The sequence below is a fragment of the Malus domestica genome, chromosome 02 (assembly GCF_042453785.1).
Source record: "Malus domestica chromosome 02, GDT2T_hap1".
NCBI classification, from domain to species: domain Eukaryota; kingdom Viridiplantae; phylum Streptophyta; class Magnoliopsida; order Rosales; family Rosaceae; genus Malus; species Malus domestica.
The window spans coordinates 10,971,966-10,987,651 of record NC_091662.1 but is presented as its reverse complement, the minus strand read 5'-3'; the positions used below and the strand labels follow the sequence as shown (position 1 = coordinate 10,987,651).

General features: G+C 34.9%; 1 long non-coding RNA gene across 1 annotated transcript; it reads left to right on the top strand.

Annotated features, from left to right (window-relative positions):
• The first annotated feature begins 13,043 nt into the window (after positions 1-13,043).
• On the top strand, positions 13,044-14,967 carry LOC139190395 (uncharacterized). Its single transcript, XR_011574622.1, has 3 exons — positions 13,044-13,171; positions 13,914-13,972; positions 14,835-14,967. It is a non-coding gene; the product is annotated as an uncharacterized lncRNA (long non-coding RNA).
• The last annotated feature ends 719 nt before the right edge of the window (positions 14,968-15,686 follow it).

Genomic DNA, 15,686 nt, shown 5'->3' with positions numbered 1-15,686 from the left:
TAAATTAATTTATATGTAGGTAAATACATGATTCAAACAATTTTTTTTTTCGTACAAGATTTGTCTTTTTTTTTAATATGGTAAATTAATTTATATATGTTACTAATATTTATGATACAAGAAAGGTAAAATATCCATATGATTTAATTGCTCATCATAATTAGGATGAGTAATAACATTGTTTATTAACCAAATTAGGATTTTGTGGCATAAGTTGCAAATGTGTTGTAATAGTTGGTTATATATTTGTCGACATGGCAGTCTATTTGAAATTTGGGTTTTATTTGAGGGAAATATTATTGGCACTTAAAAAAATCTCATTCTACACTTCTCACAGTGTATTTTTCTTTTCTAATATACAAAGTTTGGAGTGTAGAATGAGATTTTTTGAATGCTAATAACAATTCTTTTATTTAAATGTTTAAAATTAGGTGGGTTTTTGTTTGTAAAATAAAAATTTCAAGGGCCTATATCTAAAGAATCCCTTAGTTTATCTTATGGTACAATTGAACAAGATAATCATACCCAACTTTTCATACCACGACGCATCTTTGAACGTCACTACTACCCTTAGAGATAGTAAGTTGCAAATTCTGACCTTAATTCTTTCTTTAAAAAACCAGTGGAAGATGATGACTGGCTAGCTATGAAGATATATGAACCTTATTACTCTCGTCCTCATCAACTTGATTATCTTTCGAATGTTCCTTAATTACTTTAAGATCATACTAAGCATTTAAGAGCTGTTGTATGTGGGATGATCATGAGGGGGGAGTCTGAAATTAAGGATTATTTCAATATTAGGAAGTCACAATTTACTGCTCTATAAATAGATGGTGAAATATGCATGCATTTTAATTAGAAAATAATTCATTCAGAGCATGCTTACTTATAAGAAATGAATTTACGATAAATAGGTATGCTCGTTGATTTTTGATATGACGACCTCAAAAATAGAAGTATGAAATAATCAAGGTGCGGTTTTTTTAATCCTTTACGCATTTCTTCTAATTTCTATTTCTTTTTTTCCTCATACCAAATAAGTAAACATGTCTTAATAATTAATACGGTTATAAACCTAGTAATTTGAAACCTTTAACCTACATAATCAATCTAAGAAGTATCCCTTCAAGCATTAAGATCCTACAGATTGAATTTAGATGAAGTTTTCATAAGACGAACTAGAAACCTAGATTTAGAATGCTCAAATGAATATTCCAATCTTGTTTCACACATAATTTAGTCGATATTTGTACCTCTACATATGGAAAGATATATAGAACGAGAACCCTCCTTCCCCAAACACACGCTCACACAATTAAGATTCCCTGATCATGAGAAAGAAGAACTTTATTTAGCATGCATTACTTGAATATCCAAGAATTAAAGAAAGTTTTAGATTAGGTAGCCAATCCAAATCATAATTAAAACAAAATATGACATCTTAAAGAGATCTTCACTGGAAAGATGCATATTTAAACATTATGAACCAAATTACAAACACTAAAAATTATCTAGTAAATTTTTACAATTTTCACTGGTGTTGGTGTTTGGATGGAGGTGTGTTATGCTTGACTGTTCCTTGAATAAGTAAATAAAATACAATTGTAAAATATGGTTATCTAGCTAGGACTCCTTGAATAATTTACCACTAAATAGTAACATACATAGGAGTAACAGAGAGTGTGCAAAGAAGGTTATGGGTGTGTTTAGAATTGTTTTTAAAATGGTTGAAAATGCTTTAGCTAAAAGTGTTTTTTAGTTCCAAAAGCATATGTAGTGCAAATTTGAAGAAACACCATTATGTGCTTTTTGGAAGAAACACTTCAAGTGTTTTTTCATGATTCACTTGCATTTTTACTAAAAAATGATTTCAAAAACACTTTTATAAAAAACGTTTTTAATTATTTTAAAACCAATGCCAAACACTCCCTATAACTTTTCATAAAGTCTACATTGCCAACCAAAATTGCGGATTGAGAAATAGAGATGTATAACAAAAGCATCAAAGAGGGCTGTGCATGACGCATAAACCTTTATGAAAGATATGAAGGGATTGAGATGATGTAAAGAATATATGGCTTGCCCAGCTATAATCTCATGCAAGCAAATATGGAGACACGTACGACTGCCCACACAGAAAGAGAGAGAGAATCTCTTGGATGTTCAACTTGATTAATTTAGTTCCAAAGTTGCTAGTTTAACAGATGTAGATGATTATCTTAACTTTGTGTACGGTCATTGTTATTAGGTAGAAATGGTCACGCTTTGCCACTTGAGCTTGTCAAAAGAATTTCAGACCTCCATCGTAAAGCTTCTTTTTTAGTGAATTATTGCACCTTTGTGATTTAGGACATAAAACTAACTTAATATATAATGTAATTCTAACACATAAAATTAGAGAGTTTTACTAAGAATTAGCAAAAATAACCTTTAAGGTTATTGCACTATTAACCCATTTGTCATAGTATTAATAATTATTGCACTATTCCATTTTTTTTAATTGGAGGTAGCGTTCATGCAAAGAGCGTCTCTAAGGTATATGTCAAATGCAACGTCTTCATTCCATGATGCCAATTCCAACATCAAGCGCCATTCATTAGATAATAAATGCTTGGTTAGAGTTGTAACATGTTCCAATATTCACTATATTTCTGACTATTTAATAGTTTAAAGACTTCATTAGAGATGCTCTGACTTCACTTCAACTGAATGGTACACTAATTATGAATCTCATTCATCTTTCAAAGTATAAACTTTTGATTAATTATTAGTTGTGGACAAAACAAAATGGGTAGATGATGCTGGTAACATGGTGCAAGTGTGCCTTTGGAATTTTCATGATTTCGAAATTGCCTCGATTGGACAAGCAGAGCATAAATACCATCCAAAATATCCTGCTTAGTGCATGGTGAAAGTGATGCACGGCCCAAAATAGTAATGTGGCAACATCAAACTTTTGCTATATATGAATCCTTTTGATGTTATTTAATTTTTATACTTTTTGGCACCACACCTTTAAATTAATATATAGTATGTTCACAATCATGCACCATAAAAGAGATTATTTTCTTCTATTAAACAGTTATTATTTTGTAGTTCTTTATAAAAGTCACTCAATGGATGGTATAATTTCTACCGCCATTTACACTCTGTTTGCATGAGTGAAATAAATTTGAAATTTTGACTAAAGTCAGAATTTATAAGTTGACATGTACATACTCCCTTGTTTCGATTCATAAACATAGAACTTTACAATTTTTGTGTGAAAAATCTTAGAATTTAAGATATCTAATTCCTAAGTTTAAATTTCACATAAATATGTGCCATTTCCAAATTTCTATAACTGAGTGTTTAAAAATAATAAATTCCGCATTCAAATTTCATTATTCTTTTAGATTAGCCAAATAAAAAAATTCAAAAATTTTAGAAAATAAAATTTTGATATTTTAATTTTTGTTGTTTTAAAATTTCATAATAATCTTAAATTTCTTTATTCAGATAGAAAGTTAGTTTTCCTTTTTCCCTTGATACACTTTCTTTGGCTACTTCGAACTTCGGAGGAGTAAAAAGTTAAATTGAATAGGCTTTAAACTTCTCAGTTAGTTCCCTTGTATCCTTATAAAAATAAAATATGTCTCAACAAGTATGGCATCTACTTTTTCTTTTATTAACTAGTTTATTTGGTGAAAAATAATTTTCAAACACCTTTTTCAACCCCTTATATACTTTTTTTTTTTAATCTTAGCCATTAATTTCGTTTGAATTATTTGATTTGATGATCATAAATAAAGAGGAGTGTAAAAATCTAAAAATAATATGTGAAATCACTTCCATATTTGGCACGACAAGATGTTTGATACTTAAGTACTTTTTTTTGGTAATTAAGTAGTTTAAAAATTGGTAGAATTTAAGTGTATGATATATTCTTTTTGAACATAGTATGTTGAATGTTGGAAAATATTAGTATTTTGGTTTATTTGAATGTTTGGTTTTATGGGCTTATCCCGTTAGAATTAGGTTTTGTTTGAAATTAGAGTTAGTTTATTATAAATAGGGTGCTTTGTTATTCATTAGAAAAGAAGTCAAGCTATTCACAATGTAGTCTTTAGGGTTTTGTAACCATTGCGACATTCTCGTTCTTTTAATAATATTCTTATTAATTGTTAGTCTTATTCGTTGTGCACTCTGATATTCAACTTGGTATCAGAGCAGGTTTGATCCTTCGGGATTTAATCTGCTTCGGGTTGGTACCTGTTTGCTTGTTTCCGTTGTCGTTTTTGTTCAGATTGTTAGTTGGTATTGATTGTTTGCAAGAAGAAAAAAATTGTTCGTTCGTTTTTTGTCCCATGACTCAGCTTCTGCACCTTTGAACGCCGTAGCCTGCAGGAGTATCTACAAGTCTGTATTGGTGCAAAGGAAAAAAAAGGAAAAAGTAGAATGGAATGAAAAAAGAAGGAAAAAAAGGTGAGTGAAAAAAAAAAAGGAAGAAACAAGAAAAAAATGGTTGCTTGTTTGAGGCCTATGTGGGCAAAGAAAAAAAATTTGGTTGGATTTTTTGTTTGTTTGTTCGGAAGTTGGCATCGGCATCAGTCTTGGTATTGGCATCGGCATTAGTATTGGCATTGGAATTTGGAGGCTTGCATCCACATCTGCTTGTTGGCAAACTCATGTCGTGTACCGCCATGAGTTTGACGAGGGGTGTTGGAAAATATTAGTATTTTGGTTTATTTGAATGTTTGGTTTTATGAGCTTATCCTATTAGAATTAGGTTTTGTTAGAAATTAGGGTTAGTTTATTATAAATATGGTGCTTTGTTATTCATTAGAGAAGAAGTCAAGCTATTCACAATGTAGCATTTAGGGTTTTGTAGTTGTTTCGGCATCCTCGTTCTTTTAATAATATTCTTATTATTTATTAGTCTTATTCGTTGTGCACTCTGATATTCAACTGTACGCACCCAGATAATATAGCTGCCTGCATATAAACCTCTCGTTCTACTGGTCGTCAATCTTTCAAAATCTTTTTTTTTTTTTTTTTTGAGATACTCTTTCAAAATCCCTTTAGGGCGGCATAAAGAGGGGTTTGTAAAAAACTAAAAATAGTATTTGAAATCACTTCCGTATTTGGCACGACAAGATGTTTGATACTTGCGTAGTTTTTTTTTGGGTAATTAAGTAGTGGATCCATTTCTTGAAATCCATCAAATCAATGAATTTGTGTCATTGAAATTTGATCAAACGGCTACAAACAGAGATCTACTTTAAAAGTTATAATAAGTTCAGTTGTTAGATTAATTTTTAATGACACAGATTCTCTAATTTGATGAATTAGGATGAAGGAATATGGAGATGATCCCTTTCCTTAAGTAGTTTTAAAATTAGTAGAATTTCACTGTATTAAACAAAGTATGTGGAAGTACTCTTTGAACACCCAGATAAGATAGCTGACTGCATATAAACCTCTCGTTCTTCTGGTCGTCAATGTTTCAAAATCAAAATCTCTGCTAGATCATTTTCTTGGAAATTTAGAGATTATGTCCGTTTATCATACATCGTACGATCAGTTCTCGTTAGATATTATTAAAGTTTAGAATTGACTACCATAAAAATAAAGGAAAACTAATGAAAATGGCTTGAAAATTTTGAGTTTTAACGATAAAGACAAAATAAAGGGTAAAGTGAATAGTATCATGATTGACTTTTTAGTTTAAAAATGTGATTTTTCTTTAAAATAAACAGTACCAGAAGTTTTTCGTTAAAACTTTCTAAAAATAAAGACATGCAATATCGAGGAAAAAAACATAAAACTCAGAATAGTATTTATTGTGATGTCGTATTCCAAGTCAATGGGTTACACATCAAGTCATTAATTTCTACTTTAAAAAGCTTATTTGATGGTAGGGAAGAGCAATAACGATTATAATAATTCTCTCGTGATCAAAGAAAGATAACTGGTTCGGTACTTGTAAATTTGTTATAAGTAATTATGTTTAGTTAGAAGGGCTTAACCGAAAGACTCGTGAATTTGTTCATTATGTAAGACTCAACATTAGGGTTTGTTCGATCTTCACAAAGTAAGTCAAACTAAACTTGTTTTTACAAGCTGGTTTGACTGTTTGAGCTATGAGTTGATGGAACCTCGGCTCTAAACCCGATCCTTTTATTCGATGTGTTATGTTTTTAGATTGTTAGGATGCGTTTGTTGCACCGGACTAGTTGCAGGGATTAAGTTGGACTGGCTTAGACTAGACTAAACTGGACTAGTTTAGTGAAGTGTTTGATGCAGTGTCGGACTAAAAAACATGATTATGAAAACCCATCCATAACAAAGCAACCCATCAAAATTTTTCCCAAAAGAAATTAAATTCACACAAAAATAATCAATGTGGATTTTGCGAATAAGGTTAGAAAATGTACCAACAAGAACAAATAATGCTAAAGCTGTATACCAGATTAAGCAAAAATATACACATTTATACAAATTCAGCCAAATAAATAAATATATATATATACACAAACCCAGTATACCGAACGATGCAATTGATCATTTCATCTTAAATTAGAAATAACCCACCATTTTAAACACCATCACACCAAACAAAACATTTTCAAAAATCTGAAATTTCATATTATATTTACCAAAAAATAAGTAAATCTGAGAAAAATTAGGGAGGAGATCTAATGCATACATTTGTTGCGTCTCTTGAAGATGCGTCTTTTTATTAATTTTTGGTGCCTAGATGGTCTCGATGGCCAACATCATCTGAATGTCAGCCTCCTTTTGAGACAGTCGAGTCGGTGATGCGGCAGCGGTAGCCATCGTTGAGACGTCGACAGAGAAAGCGGGAGATAACTTTCAGAAGAGGAGTGGTTGGCGTCGACAGCAATCTTAGCCTCGAATTGAGCAGACCCATCGGTGGGTGGTAATCGAATTTTAGAATTTAGGTGGTGGGTGGGGTTGTCAGTTCAAAGATAGAGCAAGGGAGAGAGGAATATTCGTGCGGGGAAGGATTGTGAGGATTTGACGGCAAGGTCGTGGAGTAGGAAGAGGACACGATGCGAGCAGATGAAGCAGACGACGCGAAGAGCAAAGGTCTTAGCAGTTCGCTTCATTTTGGGGGGTCTAGCTAAGACCCTCTAGCAAGCTCTCTAGTCGGGACGAGTCCCACCTAATCCCACTAAAATTAGTCCTTGTGATCAACAAACATAATATTGCACTAACTTTTAGTTCAGTCTAGTTCAGTCCCACTCAATGAGGGCAAACAAACGTCCTCTTATAGTATTAAGTAACAAATTATCATACTTTAGTAATGGAACGGTCAATTGTTAACTACTCAAATGCCCTTAAGTAAACTCGTAGTGAATGTGGTATTATCAATAGGAAAGAACTTCGCTGTTGAATTAACAGTAGTCAAGTCCAGTTATTATCAATATGATTGAATTGATAATACATATGGGATGTTGATTATAATAAAACTAGGTATATATAGATATATATGGAGCCTCTCCAACCCAACAAGATCCTCTGCGAATCCTTTTGGTGAGGATTATAATAATCTGTAAATCGTGTTCGTTCATCGTATATCGTGCAGTCCGTTTTTTTCAAGTCTGTTTGTGGTTAATTTTAAGTAAAAATATTTAAAATAATTTTTAACAACACAATATACGATGAAAGAACACAATTCACGAATTTCTTAAATTCTCACAAAAAAATCCGTCAAGGATTCGGATTCCTCTCCAACCAACACTTCTATCATAATATATGTGATGTGATATGTTATTAAACTATTAATATATACTGAGCGAAAATATTACTAAAGTCTAAAGTATTAAATGGCCAATGAGAGATGATGATATTATACTAGGTATAGCTTAGGTGAGGTCCCTTGGGAAGGGCGGTGCTGTCACCTGGGTTGCATGCATGTAATTAGTGATCAAATTCAAAGTCCGTGTAGCTTATAGATTGAAATCTGGCGCTTTTCTTATATATATATATAGCTAGCTAGGGTTCCTTTAGTTTATAAATTAAAGGGTTAATTTCAATTTCTTACCCTAAAGTTTTATGATTTTTAACATTTAGTACATGAAGTTTTTTTTATCTCAGAGTAGTACATAAAATTATAATTTTGAGATAATTTCATACATATGTTAAGGTTGCTGTTAACTGATGATGTGTCATCCACATAGACAATGACTGTGTGCCATGTGGATATGAAAAAAATAATAATAATAAAATAAAAAAAATAAAAAAACTAAAAAACTAAAAAAATAAAAAAATACTTTTGGGTCTTCTCCCTCACCCCTTCCAACCCCCCTCCCTCTTCGACTCCACCCACTCCATTTCTCTCTCTCTCTTTCTCTCCTTCCCACATCATCCAAGCACGGATTGAATGCGAGTTAGCCAATCGACGACCTTGCTGGGTCAATCATAGCCGAGCCGATCTTGGATGTCATAGAATTGAATGGTGGTGTGAGCGGCGAGCCGAACACAGCGGTCCCTCGGGCCTTTCGCCGTGCAGACCTTGATGTGCCTGTCTTTCCGGTCCGTCACCCAGACAATGTGGCTGCCTCGTACCACCTTCACGATTTCAGTGCTGATTACTCCTCCGCCCGATGAAGGCGACCTTATCCCCCAGAGTTGAATCCCCCATTTTTGATCTTGCATATTCGATGCTCTGTTCCCCCAAGGTTGAAGAAGAATAAGAATTGAAATTGCGTTTCTTTGGAGCTTGCTACAGTAGTTGCAGCTGCAACTACTGGGTTTCTCAAAAGAAATGATGGTGTTGGTGCTAGGTTTGTGCTGGCCTGGCAATTTCTTACATGACCAGTTAACACGATACGAAAATAACATATTTCGGGTCAACACGATAACTAATCGGGTCATTATAAGGTCACACGATAATAATCCGTTAATAATGGGTCCTTAACAAGTTTACACGAAAGTGACACAATGATAACTTGTTTCGACATGATAAGAAAGAAGTTATTTTGATGATTTTAATTTTTTTAACTACTAAAAAATACAATAGATATAATGAATATGTATATATTGTTTATTAATTATTATTCTATATAAATTTTAAAAATTAATTTTTATTTATTTATTTATTTTTATAGTATATTATAGGCAAAGATTGAGATTAAAAATCATAAAACACATTAAAAATAAAAATATCAAGTAATTTAAAAATACCGAACATGTGACATCCCACATAGCCCAGGGGAGTGGATCCTATAAGCCTTATATGCATATTCACATCTCTACCTAGCACGAGGCCTTTTGGGAGCTCACTGGCTTCGGGTTCCATCGGAACTTAGAAGTTAAGTGAGTTCGGGTGAGAGCATTCCCAGGATGGGTGACCTACTGAGAAGTTCTTGTGTGAGTTCCCATAAACAAAACCGTGAGGGTGTGGTCGAGACTCAAAGCAGACAATATCGTGCTACGGTGGAGTCGAGCCCAGGATGTGGTAGGGGCCAGGGCCGGGATGTGACAGAACACATTTTAAAAATTATAATAATTAATTTACGTGTGCGAAAAATATGAAAAAAATATGCTAATGCTCGTAGTCACATCCTCTACGCTTTGAGGATGGGTATATGATCGTTTGAATTTTTAAAACCATACAAACTCTCATGAATAGTATTTTTTAAGGGAGTTCAAAACAAACAAAATTGATAATCATTAATGTATAAGTCAGAAAGATGAGAAAGGATAATAAACGTTTATAATTGCATCCTCAACGCTTAGACGATAGTTACATGGTCGTTTAGATTTTTAAAACACTCCAAATCTCATGAACAATGTTTTTTATTTGAGTGCAAAATTAATAATAATTATTGCAGAAGTATGAAAAATGTAATCACTCGTAATTAAAAACTTTACAACTTTCATGAAGGGGTCAACTCCGAAATTTAGTATGTATATACTAATTTAGTATTATGTTTTACATTTTTTTGTGTCAAATTATGTTTTTCATTTTCATTTTTATTGATTTAAAATATATTTTTCTTAACGGATAACGGGTTGGGTCATATTACCTGATAATATTAACGGATTGATTTCTGGTCATATCATATTACCCTTTTACTTTAACGGTATTACACGACATGACCCGTTAAGTTAGCGGGTATGACACGAAAACGACATGAACATGAGAAACACGACACGAATGCCAGGTCTATACTTTGTGGGTCTTGCTGGAAACACGAAAAATTGAAAGCTTGGTGGTGATTCTGCTGGGTTTCTTCTTCTTCTTCTTGGACAAGATGGGTATAATTGAGAATTAGGTTTTGGGGGAGATAATGGTGTGGTGAATCCTATGAGGATCCAGAGTTAGAGAGAGATGTGGGAGGGAGAGAAAGGGAGAGAAATGGAGTGGGTGGAGTCGAAGAGGGAAATGGAAGGGTGGGTGCAGAGGAGAAAAGGGATAGGTGTCGGAAGGGGTGAGGGAGAAGACCCAAAAGTTTTATTTATTTATTTATTTATTTACTTTTTATTATTTTATTATTATTTTATATTTTTTAATATCCATGTGGCGTCCTGTCATTTTCCACGTGGATGTCATGTCATCAGTTAACGAAAAATTTAACAGCAACCTTAACAGATGTATGAAAGTGCCCCAAAATTATAACTTTATGTACCACTCTGGAATGAAAAAAACTTCATGTACCAATTGTTGAAAACCATGAAACTTTAAGGTAGTAAACTGAGATTAACCCTAAATTGAAACTTTAATATTATTGGAGGGCAAGGAATGGTAATTACTTGTCTGTTTTTGGGTCTGATAAACTCTCTTATCCTTAAGAGGAAGATCGCAAGACTACGTAGACATCCTTGTCAAGGACGAGCCTGTCCTTCCTCATTTTCCAACTCCTCATCTGAGAAGGAGAAAGGACTTCATTACTTTATACGAGCAAGCACACATGGTGTTGATGCACAAAACCGGAGGGGTCTTGGAACAACGTAAATCCGACCGTGAATATGCAAGAAAGTAAATAACACAAGATATATCGTAGTTCACCCCAAGGTTTGAGCTACGTCCACACTGATATTGTATTTCTGAGGGAGAGAGAGCTTTGAACATGAGAGTGAGAGCTTAGAGAGGGTCAGGGTCAGGCCTAAGAATTGGCCTCCCCCAATGAGGAGAGTGAGGAGTCATTTTATAGAATAAGGGCTCCTCATTTATTACATATTTGCCCCTTCTTTTATTACATAATTACATTTGAGTCCCCCGAGTATTTATATGAGATCTAAATATGAAGGCCTTAAGTATGGTACAAACAGTAGTCCTCTAAGTCTTCACATTTTACTCATAAAAAGTTGTTTCAAAAAAAAAGTTTTCTGTATTGGGAGAGTCTTTTGGCTGGAGACTTGAAATTCAGTTCATGTGTGGGCCGAAGTAACTAGATATCGTCTTGAACTGATACTGGATATGAGGCGGTGCTCAAAGTGAAATGATGCTTAACTAGAAGTAGCACATGTTGCGAGGCTGCTTTGCTTGTGGCTTATGTTGCCTTGGTTGGCTCGGCTTGTGGCGTTTGAAGTTGAGGGAGTCCCTTTTATAGAATAAGGGCTCGCTCCTCAATACATAAATATGGGCTAGAGTTGATGCTCGCGGAGAGGCGGTTGCTCAGTAGGCAGCGATACTCTCTAATGATGGTGAGGGAGTCCCTTTTATAGAATAAGGGGTCGCTCCTCAATACATGAATAATGGGCTAGAGTTGATGCTCTCTAATGATGATGAGGGAGTCCATTTTATAAAATAAGGGCTCGCATCTCAATACATGAATAATAGGTTAGAGTTGATGGTCTCTAATGATGGTGAGGGAGTCCCTTTTATAAAATAAGAGCTCGCTCCTCAATACATAAATACTGTGCTAAGTCCCCAAAGTATTTTTCATGAGGCCCAGTTGATGCCTAATATATGGTACATAATGTAGTTCCCCAAGTCTTCGGTCAATAGAGTCTGTTGGTTGGAGACTTCAAATTGAATCCATGTATGGGCCGAATAGGCGGTTGTTCGGAGACGGTCTTTGTAGACCATGCACTGAAGCTTTGTAGGTGAAGCTTTGCAAGTGAAGCTTTTGAAGTTGGAGCTTTTGTAAATGACACTTTGAAAGCTGGAGCTCTGTAAATGAAACTTTCAAAGCTGATTGACATGAGTGATGCTCATGAATGTTTATGTATGATTGATATGAGTGATGCTCATGAATGTATATGTATGATTGATATGGGTGATGCACAAAATCGGAGGGGTCTTGGAACAACGTAAATCCGACCGTGAATCTGCAAGAAAGTAAATAACACAAGATATATCGTGGTTCACCCCAAGGTTTGGGCTACGTCCACACTGATATTGTATTTCTGAGGGAGAAAGAAAGCTCTGAATATGAGAGTGAGAGCTTGGAGAGGGTGAGGATCAGGCCTAAGAATTGGCCTCCCCTAATGAGGAGAGTGAGGGGTCCTTTTATAGAATAAGGGCTCCTCACTTATTACATATTTGCCCATTTTTTTATTACATAATTACATTGAAGTCCCCCATTGTCACAGCCCGTCCCGGAGATACATTTGACGGGAATGTGAAATGACGGATTTACCCTTAGCGGTTATTAAGGTACGTGTGTGTGATATGTTTGAACATTTCATGGTTCCTAAGTTTTTGGAAAATTAATTAAATTGGATTAAAGGTTGATTTAAAATTTGGTATGTATTTTTGTGTGGTTAAGGAATTAAAAGACTTGGAATTTTGGTGGGTTTTGTTGGACCACACAACACACACACGGGTCAACCTCAACCCTTTCCTTCCCCCGTGCTGCCTCTCTCCTCCCTCAGGGCTTTCTCTCACTCTTTAACTCTCGACTTGTACGGACACACTCACCACCAAGCCTACAAGCACGGATCGAAGGTTGTGAAGGTACCATCGTGCTCGTGAGGACTATACGAACTCAACCACACCTATTTCAGGTAAGAAATCTTTCGATTTCACATCGAAATCCCAAGCACCGATTTTGGCACTGTTCATGAACTTTTTGTTGGTTGATTTTTAGGACAATCCAAGCTCATAGTGAGCTTAGTGAGGTCCCAAGGAAGCTTGGAGTGCTTCGTTGGAAGGATTTGGACGTCGGGATCACGAGGGTTAAGTTTGGCCGGTTTTGCTTGGATTTTTCCGGTGAGATTTAGTTGTTTTTGAAGCTTAAAAGTAGTATATTGTGATTCTACATGTTGAGGGCTTTAAATTGATATATTATACGAAGAAAATGGTTGAGAAACGAAGGAGAACAAGGCATTTGAAAAATGCCCAGAATTCGGCCACCGGAGAAAAACCAGTCCGGCGAACTCGCGAGGAAGAAGGTGCGCGTGGACCCGTGCCTTCCTTGGCGCGTGGGGGCGCGTGCCACAGTAAAAAATTATTTTAAAAATTTGTCGACGTCGAGTAGGTCAATGTGGTATATTCATATACCCAAATTGAGCACCGTATGAGAAAGTTATTACGATTATTGGTTAGGTGCTTTAAATAACGTTTTATAGTTTTCACATTTAGGTGAAAATGTGAATTGACGATCCGACCGTTGGATCGTCACCAAACTTTGATACGTTGTAATACGTAATATTTGAGGATTATTGGAACTTACGGATTGGGAATCCGAGTTACGGATCTTCCGGAATTGGAGTTGTAAGTTTATAAAATAAAATGTTAACCGTCACTTAGTTTTGGAAATTGACGGAGATCCGACCGTTGGATGGTAATGAAATTTCAGGATGTTGTCCTAGAGATATATTGTGGACTCTGGAAGTTATGGATTTAAAATCTGAGTTGCAGATCTTTCGGATCAATCTACGTAGTGACGTATTTTATATAAGTTATATTCTATTGATATGATTTCTGAGGTTGGATTTGATTATTGTTCTAGGCGGCGATCGTCATGACGCCTTGATGAGTTGTGCTAGGGAGTTGTAGGGCGAACTCCAGGTGAGTGGGCAGTTTTGTTTTCGTATTACCTATATACTATTGAGTTTTCCCAGAAATTGAATTTAAATGAAAGCATGATTTAAAATGCCATGGATAGATTTATATGAAAAGTATGATTTGAAATGCCATGCATAGAAGTATATGAAAAGCATGAATTGATATATGATGCATATATATATGTGAATTGGTGCTGTGGACGCACAGGTAAGTATCAGGTGAGTTTTATATTATTCATGTGCATTGTTGATGTGTATATTATGGATAGCTCATAACCTGCAATCATGGTGTTAGTGCTTATATTATTCACCACACCGCACGCTCGTCTTGGATCCAAGTAGGTGGATGTCGTACAGACCAAGTGAGGGTTCCGACATGCTAGTCGTATAGATTACTAGATGTGATTCCGACTAGTGGGTGACCTTAGATTATGTGCACAGATGATTGATGAGAGAAGCACTAGAGCGTATTATTACACCATCCATGTCGTACAGACTACTTCAGTTAGTTCCGACTTATCTGCAGTGTAGTGCCGTACAGGTCATCGAGGTGACTCCGGTTGGATTGGATGTTGAGCTATGGAATTAACCGTACAGGACCAACTGCAGGGTCTCCGGTTAATTCAACTTTTCACCTGTTACATTGATGCATCATTTATTTTGTTTTCGAAATTACAACATGGCATACTTTCGGGTTTTAAAGAAAAATTGATGATTCGAGATTTATGAAAAGTATTATGTTATTATACTATTTTCTGGGAAAAGTATACAGGTTTTACAATGAGGGGTTAGAATTATTTTTGGCGAAATGTTTTTGAAAAGCTTGGTTTTACTGACCCACTCAATTTTGTTTTTCGCCCCTCCAGGTTCTTGATAGCAGAGTTTTGGTGGCCACGAGGAATCCAACGGTATTCTGACAGAAATCACAAAAGTAGGACTCACCCTCGAGGGTTTCCATTTTAATAATTGTATTTTAAAAGCTTCCGAACTGTGTAAATGGTTACGTCACTCTCATGTGACGGCCAGCATGCCCTCATTCGGGACGGGGTGTGTCACCCGAGTATTTATACGAGATCTAAATACGGAGGCCCTAAGTATGGTACAAACACATGGTTTACAATGCAATCGTTGTCTGAATAAATGTTTTCATTTCTAGCTGCAGTTCGACCGTAAAAACGTTATTAAATCTTTTAGGGCAACCCAAGAAAAAACTCAACTTAGCAACTTTTTTGGACCCATTTGATAATCATTTAGTTTTTAGCTTCTAGTGCGTTTTCATTTTTTTGTTACAGATAGAGAGAATACGTGGAAAAATGTGGAAGAAATACGCTAAGAATGTCACACAAAATGAAAACTAATAACTAGAAGCAAAGAACTATTTTAAGTTGTTTACGTTTTAAATTTTATTTTCAAGCATACAAAAAAGAAGATATAATTTGCATCCAACTTGAAAGTAGAAAATGAACCACTCATTAGGGAAACTCATCCCTTCCCATCGCTGCAAAAATCGTAGGATTTGAAAAAGATAAGTTTCCTTCAGGTCTAATCCACTTCTAATCCTCTCAAATGAAATAAAAAATAAAAAATCATACAATTCTACCTTCAATATATCTTGAATTTAATTAGTTATGAATTAAATCAAATCCTAAATATTAAATGAGCCCTATAGGTGTCAACATACAAATTTGCTATTGTGGAGATTTGAGGCTTAGAAACTA